The following is a 7,388-nucleotide window of genomic DNA, read 5'->3' as shown; positions in this document are numbered from 1 at the left end:
TTCAACCTCAGCTAGAGTACTACATCCAGTTCAGTGCATAATAAATTAAAAATAATGTGAAGATATGAAAGGGTATATGGAATAGATTCACAAGAATGTCTCCAGGGATCAGCAAGTTCAGTTACATAGAATGGAGAAGTTGAAGCTATTCCCTTTGAATAAGGCTAATCAGGAGACTTGATAAAACTATTCAAAATCATAGACTGGAGAGAGTAGATAAAGACAAACTGTTCATTTTGGTGGAAGAAACAAGGACATGAATAAGGTGAAAAACAAAGGGTTTAGAGGAAACTTGATGATTGACCCAGAGGGTGGTCGGCATCTGAAATGCGCGGTCTGGGAGTTTACCTGAGGTGGGTAAATTCACAACCTTTCAAAAACACTTGGATGAGCATTTGAAAAGTCATAACATTCAAGGTTAAGGACCTAGTGCTGCAAAGTGGAGTGAAGATTTAGCATATTTTTGGCAGTGCAGACTCAATGTGCTAAAGGGCTTGTTCTATTCTATGATTCTATGACTGGAGCACAGAGATTTAAAGAAATTGGGAAAAGAAGTAAAGATGACATAAAGAAAGACTTTTTAACTCTTGAGTGGTTAAGTCCTGGAATACAATGGTTGAGAATATGGTGGAGGCGAGTTCAAAAAGGAATTGGATCATGATCTGAAAAAGGAAGAAAGTACAAGGCCAAGGGGAAAAGGTAACGGAGTGGTTCTAAATAACAGCTTTTCCAGAGAAACAGCATGGATCTGTTGGGTGGAATGGCCTTCTTCTACATTGTAATCATTCTATAATTCTACAATTATGTGGTTAAATATTAAATCCACCTGTGAAAGCGCACGCATAAAAATGGTCCTGTCCCCAGAGCAGAATTGTGAGATTCTATGAATGTGCAGATTCAAGAAGTTTTCAAGTCAAAAATTTAACAGAAATTGACAAATATGCACCAATTACTTTATTAAATGGCACAGTACTGTGTTTAAAGTCATTTTGGGTGATTAGATTGCTTACTATTCAAGAATGAATTTAAAATGCTTTACGTTTTTGATGGATCTATGCTGTATTAATAAAATTGAACCAGCTCAAAACTCTTCAATAGATCAAGGAATACTTTTTAATGGAATAATGAAACAATTACTTTCTATTACACTACCCTATTGCATGGTTCACAGGAAACATCATATCTGTGATTCTGTAATTACAATAATTTTTACAGAAATTTAAACTGTATTTCTTGCTTGAACAATCTCAAAGGCATTCTATGTGCAATTTTCTGATTAAACCCAAGCCAGAACTCTATTCCTATTACTTCATGACAAGAAGGCAGAACGGATAATTGGATGTGAGAGTCTGTATTCCTGTTTCACAGAACTGGCAATTCTTTTGATCTTTGAAAAGAATTGCCAAAAGATAAAAGAATCATTCTGCCTCCAGTTCAAGAGTTGCACTTGTAAAATGCACTTGCACAAGCATGTTAAGATTCTGTGCCACTTGGAGTTAAGGAAAAATATAGAGGTGTTTGAAAAGAGAACAACATGATTTTAAAAGCACGAGCCAATCAAGTCAACAATTTATCACTGACATACTGACAATAGATATAAAACTGAGGAAGGCAGCAACACTGATGAGCAATATGTAATAATTAAAGGGGTGTAACATACATCAGTTGTCGCCATTGAATGGCAAGGAAAATAGTTTTCATCAGAACAATGAAACCTGAAGAAAAGCATTAGTTGATTATTCATTTAATAATGTACAATATAGTTGCATTCAGCCACCAAAAGGGGATTTCATCACTAGTTTAGTGATCTAAGGGAAATGAATAGAGACACTTGTCTGACCCCAGTATCGACCTATGGAATAAAGTGTCCAGGCTGGGTATAACAGAGTCAGTTGTTCATCTGGAACAAATCAAAAAACTTGGGTTTCTATTGGTGTCATTTTACATTAGCATCTGGGCATGAAGCATCCAAATTGATTTTCTGCACCAGTTAATCCCAAGCTGGCTACCATGAAAAGAGCTGCAAGTCCTGAGCTGGTTGTACTAACTCCTCAGAGAACAGTCAAATACTCAGCCTGACCGACAGGAGGAAACGTAGTGAAGTCTCTTCTTCTCAGCTGTTGAAGTCAAAAATTACAAGAATATTGGAAGCTCATAGGGGTGCTTTCTGATTCATCTGAATGGTCTTAATTAACCATAATCTGAATTCTGGATGAATGAAGCTTTATTTCAGAAAATGGAGATGTCAACAAACAATACCAAGACTGTCATTTCAACTTTCAACTTTCTTCCTGATCGACTTGAAAGCCAAAGAATAGGTTCTCGTCCAACCCACTCACCTTAATCAAAATACTTTGGGATCACTCTTCACCTTGTATTAGCCTAATTGCAACACCTGAGGAGCAACAAAGCGAAGATCAAGAGGAGAGTGAATCTCATACAGAGATGACAAGGTGTAGAGCTGGATGAACACAGCAGGCCAAGCAGCATCAGAGGAGCAGGAAGGCTGAAATTTTTCTGAAGAAGGGTCTAGGCCCAAAACGTCAGCCTTCCAGCTTGACCTGCTGTGTTCATCCAGCTCTACACCTTGTTATCTCAGATTGTCCAGCATCTGCAGTTCCTACTATCTCTCATACAGAGATGAATGGGTACTGGCTGGGCCAGCAGAGCCAACACTATGCACAGTTTAACTCAGTCTGGTGTACCCTTTGCTGGAGCACTGTTGCTCAGGAGCCACCACAGAATTGTGGTAGATATCCATGTCTGGGAAGTCATTCAGATTATTCTGGGTGCTGAGAAAAACACAGCTTGCAGCTTCCTGTGCTAGAACGTATTACATTTACAGCGATCTGCAGGAAAATATCATACTCAAAGAACACAATAGCTGACAGCTAATTAAGCACTCCTACTGGGCAGGGTTTCCAAAGAAAATCTACATATTCATCTGAAACACCGTAGTCCCACTGAAACAGATTCCACACCCTACAAACAAAGGACAGTCTCCTTTAGCTGTCACTTTTTCTGCTTGGCTGGAAACATCAGCAATGCTAACTTGGCTATTGGTCCAAGTGGTGAAGAGACAGGTGTCAAACTTCCATGGGGATTCTGGTCATCCTTCAACCTTTACTTGAACTTGTTCCAGGGTAGATACAGCCACAAATGGAACTTGAAAAGCAGCTCCTATCATGACTGCAGCACCTGAAACCACTGAATAGATTCACCGTAACATTAAACTATCAATATTTCCATAGGCATTTACATTTAAAATAAATAGAATCCAAATGCAACATGCAACTGGAAGAGATTAGAGACAAGCACAATCTCTGTATGAACTCTATATGTAGTCTAATTTCTTACACCCTCAAGTCCATGAATAGCTTAAACTTGTACACACTCAAAAGGTCATTATAGATGAGAATGATAACTCAATCAACCTTAGCTCATCCTGCCAGGATTTTCTAAACTCAAACCATTGTAGCATTTTCTTAAATTATTTCAAGAGCTTTCACTTCCTAAGAATTCAAATGAGTGATTACATTATAGTCAGATATAAGTAAAGCATATGCACATGCCAACCATGAAACTTAGGGTGAGCTAACACAGCTCCTCGAAAATAGAGCTGAATCTAAGCAAGGGAACACATGACAACAAACAGTTTTAATGAAAATTGCAGTGAGACATTGGGAAGCCTTAGTAGAAGCCGTAGACATACCATTTTTTATCATTACAGTGCACAAAGAATTACAGTAGTAAATATATCAATGGTAAAAGAAGGGTGGGAGGGTGCATTCTCTGAAGGATTTTCAGGGTTTTCTTTCACTTACCCACCAAAGATTTTGTTCTTTAGAACTTCAAATTATGCATTTTGTACCTGCTGTAATTCTGCTTTTCAATCAAAGCTATTAATGACCCTTTGCTGCATTTCCTAACAGTGTCGGACCATTCTGATAGGTACTCAGATTTGCAATCAAGCTGGAGAATCATTGAATAGTATTTTGCTCCTGAGAATCTTCTGCAGCCTTTTTCCTCAATATCTTTGACAAATGCTATTTACGGGTTAAACTGCCTTTTCCAATAATATCCACATCGTGCATAAATAGGCTATCTGACCCAACGAGTGCCCACTGACTTTTCGAGCATCTCGCCCAGACCCATCTCCAAACCCTATCCCTGAAACCCTGCATTTCCCATGGCTAACCCAGACATCCCTGACTTAGCATGGCCAATCCACCTAACCTGCACATCTTTGGACTGTGGCAGGAAACCGGAGCACACAGAGGAAACCCACGCAGACACAGGAAGAACACTCAAGCTGAACACAGATGGCCGCCCAAGGGTGGAACTGAACCCAGGTCCTTGGTGTTGTGAGCCAATATGCCACTCCATTTTGGGTCTTTGTAATAAAAGTTACTTGCATTTTTATAATCTTTATTTTTTATAAAACTTATCATACCCACCTTTCATGGACTTTACTCCCCTGTTCAAATCTACTTCTGTAAATTATCTAACCCCATAAAATTTACTGCCACTATTAGTAAACTATTACTTGCCATTCAAATAAGATTTGCATTAATTCTTAGTCATTTGAAACTCACTATCCTTAGCACAACTCCCCCTCTCTCACACTTAGCCTTCTTTGTCACTTCTTTGCTCCATTTTGGTTCAGGTATGGTTATCAAGCTGTGGAGCTCAGGATGGAGTCCTGCTAAGGTAATTGCAAAGTGAAGGAGGACTGTAAGTGACAGCTGAGTGCCTTTAAAGTGGCTCTTGAAGCATCTTCAGCTGAAGTAAAAACTGCTGCTGAGCTTTTTATTATACAGAGCATCATGAAACCAGATGGGTCATTAAGGTGAAGGAGTGGAATCAATGCATTGTCATTATCTGAAGGGTGACCATTCATATAAAACTGATCTTAAACCATATTTCCTGTTGATTAAGATTTTTCATTCACCATAATCATTAAGGAGTCATTTGGCCTGCAGAATTGAACTTATGTTCTGAGAATATCAAAATGGTTGCTACCTGCACGTTCTGTCTGTAGGTCTTACAAACGCCATCAGCTGCTGAAATGTGCAGGCTAGTTCCTGTATATAAGAAGGTACATTTGTATATCTCAGCATCTACCATGGCTGGATTGAAGATACTAAGTGCTACTCCTGTAGTTCCATGTTTTCAAATGGCGGAGCCAAGATTCATCATCATAGAAGTCCAACAGTGCAGATAGAGGCCATTCGGCCCATTGAGTCTGCACCAACCCTCTGAAGAGCATCCCCCCTAGACCCAATCCCAGGCCTTTCCCTGTAACCACAAATTTCCTATGGCCAATCCACCTAGCCTACCTCCCTGGACCATATGGGGCAATTTAGCATGGCCAGTCTTACTAACCAGCACATCTTTGGATTGTGGGAGGAAATTGAAGCACCCAGAGGAAACACACACAAACACAGTGAGAATGTGCAAACTCCACACAGACAGTTACCCCAGGCTGGAATCAATCCCGGATCCCTGGCATTGTGAGGCTGCAGTGCTAACCACTGAGCCATATCAATGGAATTTGAGATAACAAGGTGTAGAGCTGGATGAACACAGCAGGCCAAGCAGCATCAGAGGAGCAGGAAAGCTGACGTTTCGGGTATGGACCCTTGACTTGTGCCTATGCTATGTCATATGGATAGTAACAATACTATGCATTTAATAAAAGCGTTAACGCATTGATCATTATTCAGTGTCCAGTTAAGGACTATCGACTTTGATAGGAGATAAGTGGATCTTATAGAAGTTGAAGTGGCTCCAATATGACAAAAAGCTCTGTTGTGGTATAGCAAAAGCAATAAATAAAAACAAGCCTTTATTTTCCCTTTTACTTATTGCCTTTGCAGTCTATAGTTCTGATCAGTTATAGCACATCCATTTGTTTATTTATGGGTTGTGAGTGTTACTGGCAAAGTTAGAATTATGGATCATCCTTAATTGCCTTGAGAAGGTAATGATGAGCCACCTTCTTGAACCATTATAGTCTAAGTATTGAGGGTGCTCTCATAGTCTGTGAAGAAGCGATTTCCAGGATTTTATCCCAACAACAATGAAGGAACAATGATATAGTTTCAAATCAGGATTTTGTAGCACTTCAAGAAGAGCACTGATGTGGCTATGTTCCTGTGTACCTACTTCTCTTGTCCTTCTAGGTAGTAATGTTTGCAGATTTCAGAGGTGCTGTGGAAGGAATCTTGATGAGTTACTGCAGTGCATCTTGGAGATGGTACACACTGCAGCCATTAGAAAGTTACATTGATGATGGATTGCGTGAATAATTAAGGCACAAAATGCTATGTCAATTGAATAAACTAAATTGTCCAAGATTGTGCCGATTTTCTAAAACCATGTTGGAGATGCACTCATCCACTCAAGTGCGTTGTATTCTATCTCACTCCTGACTGGTGTTTTATAGGTTGCAAGAAGGGTTTTTGGTGTCAGGAGGTAAGTTACTCGCAACAGGGGAGCTGAAGTGCCAAACAGAAAGTTTGGAGGATTCTGAGTATCATTTGGTGCTGAATTTTGAAGGATTGAAATATCTGAACTCTTCCATGACAGAATCATAATTCATTCTCTTCCAAAGTTTGAACGCGAAACAGTTGGTTCAGGAACTGTCATCTTGAACTTAAATAAGGCAAATATAATGGTATAGAACATAGAACATAGAACAGTACAGGCCCTTCGGTTCATGATGTTGTGCCGACCTATTATCCTGTATGAAAACGGGTTTAGGACTGATTGAACTCATGGATCTGTATAATAATAATGAGTAATGAGATAGAATGGCCTCATAGTAAGGGATCATTTGGGAAAAAGTGACTACAACATCATAGAAATTTCATATTTAGTTTGAGGGTGAAAAAATTGGATCTGAAACTGTCACCTTGAACCTATGCTCCTGAGACTTTAGCTTGGGGTTCTGGATTACTGTCCAGTGACATTATTACTGTGTCACTACCTCCCTAAATTTAGTTAAAAGGCAAAATGGTAGAAAAACAATGGCAGACATTTAAGGAGCTATTTCATAAGTCTCAGAGAAATATAGGTAAAGAAAAATTTATACCCATTGAAAAAGGTTGCATGGCTAACTAAGGAAATTAAGCTTAGGTTTCAAATCAAAAGAAAAAATGCATAATACTGCAAAGATTAGTGACTGGCCATAAGAACAGAAATATTTTAGAAACCAGTAAAACTAAAATTTTGCTCAGCAAGCCTGCGCAGGCCAGCTAGTCAAGAAAAGAGGTCCTGCAGATGCACTCTCTTCGAAGTTCCAAAAAAAATCTGCTAAGTTGCAATATAAAAGTTTCTGCACAAGAACACAGCTCATGGTACATTAGAGACAGTAGGAACTGCAG

The sequence above is a fragment of the Rhincodon typus genome, chromosome 4 (genome assembly GCF_021869965.1).
Source record: "Rhincodon typus isolate 14 chromosome 4, sRhiTyp1.1, whole genome shotgun sequence".
Lineage (NCBI taxonomy): Eukaryota > Metazoa > Chordata > Chondrichthyes > Orectolobiformes > Rhincodontidae > Rhincodon > Rhincodon typus.
The sequence above is the reverse complement of the archived record's forward strand: the minus strand, read 5'-3'. Positions refer to the sequence as shown.